Below are 1986 nucleotides of genomic sequence, written 5' to 3'. Positions count from 1 at the left end.
AGTCATTTCTAATCAGCCACCTGATCAAACAGTTGCTGTCTATCGTGAACAAATGCCTATAAAGGCCTTTTTGAGCGCTGATGTCCTTTGTCCTTTAGTCTCGTTTTCAGCGAGAGCAGCCTGTAGAACTGACATGGTAAGAGATGAGAAAATAAGAACACCAAAGTCGTCCACTGTGTCTTATTTAACATGCTTCTAAATGCCAATTACCCTAAAAACTGGAAGAAGGAGGAACTCGTGGATCGTAAAAAAAAATCAAAGCAGATTGAATGAGTGCCGTCTATTTTGTAAAAAGTTACATGTGGCTACGGCTTCATGAGTGAAACTGAGTAAACAAAAAAGATCCATTTCAGACAGAGTCTTGGCACTGAACAGACAGTGTTCTTATCGCTTCACAGGTAATAAGTTGAGCAACAGGTAAATCTCCCCAAACCTCATTGTTTCCCCTATTGGACTAAAGAAAAATGAAAGCATGCTATGATGGGGGATGTTGAGTTGGTAGCGTTTTCAGCTGGACCTTTCGGCAGCTTGTTTAGGAATATATGCCAGTCAGGAGTGTTTGTTCTGTGCGTGGATGTCTCGTATTTCAGCGGCCTGTTTGCTAGCTCTTGGGGATAATAGTCTTAGAGAGGCGGCTGTGCTTTTGACCCCGGCAGCCCAGCTATAGAGCAAAACCAAACACACCTGCAGCTCGAGAGCCTCAACCTTTTATATAGAGACATTTGTACTCCGCCTCTACACACACATCAAGAGCGGTTAACTCTAGAAACAGGATATTGTCCTGATAGGAGGCAGGAGTGCTTCTGAGCCTCTGATGTGGGGTTTAGGTGCTTGTCGGATTAAAGAAAGGCTTTTCAGGTGTGGGGGTATTTCAGTCATTTGTATATCTGGAGTGGTCTGTAAACGAAAATAATTTCCCTCTGGGATTATTAAAGTATTTCTGATTCTGATTCTGATTCTGGGTAAAAGGAGATCTGTAGTATTCAAGAAATATGTTTTAAAAAAAATCTATATGTTCTTACTAGGCTGTTTTTCATCAAGTGGATACTTTTTAGATAAAAACTCAACTCAAACGCACTGACGAGGCTTTTATGTTTTATGCCTTTTCTTCCTGTCACCTGCAACCCCCCCCCCACTTGTGCTCCTTGGACCCCTTCGGTTCACTAATAGCTGTCACTAAGTGATTGATGGTCAATAGCAGGAGCTATCTAATCAGCACTAACGAGGCCCACGCTGGTAATGAGCACTTGATGACCAAACGGCCAAAAACACTCCCTCAACACTGGCTGATAGAAGAGTTTTCTGGAGGGTTTTCAGCTAAATGGCTTAGAAAGTACATTTTGTGGCATTAAATATCTACATGATAACATAACAAAAAGAATCTATCTATAACGTGCTTCTATAAAAAGGTGGAGGACATTGAGTTAACGCTACATAACAAATTGTTGTCTCCGTCCTTCTGATAAGCACAAACTTCTTAATAGCTTGAATTTTTTTTTTTGGGCTCCGGAAAGCACCAAACCACAGTCTGAGGAATCTGACTTCAGCAGAATTTTATCGTTAAGTTATCTTCTGTTAGTGTTCATGCCTTGCATTGATTCTCAGACATTAATTTCCACCTCGGCTATGAAAGATTACTTTTTTTCACCCATAGTGTGCATACCAGCCTATTCAATGGAGCCTTTTCTCTTTGTTGATGATTAGCTCACTGTTTGGCAATAGCACGTTGTGGCAGAGCACAGAAATGTCAATGTTTGGGTGGGGAAGGATAAGTGTCATGCCATATTTACTTGGCTCGTTCCTCAGGCCTTTCATTTTACAGGTACAATAAGAAACTACAAAAGTTAGAGATGTATTTTGTAGACTTTTTTTTACTTAACTAAANNCTCAGTGGGCAATAGGGTTCATTTTTAAAGCTCCTCAAATGCAACTTTTCATATTGAAAGTGCCCTGTGGAGGTTTGATCTAAACAAACAGTGTTAATAA

Source organism: Morone saxatilis, unplaced genomic scaffold (genome assembly GCF_004916995.1).
Source record: "Morone saxatilis isolate NCDOM2014 unplaced genomic scaffold, NCSU_SB_2.0 Contig20, whole genome shotgun sequence".
In the NCBI taxonomy this organism is placed as follows: Eukaryota; Metazoa; Chordata; class Actinopteri; family Moronidae; genus Morone; species Morone saxatilis.
This window is presented reverse-complemented; position numbering follows the sequence as displayed.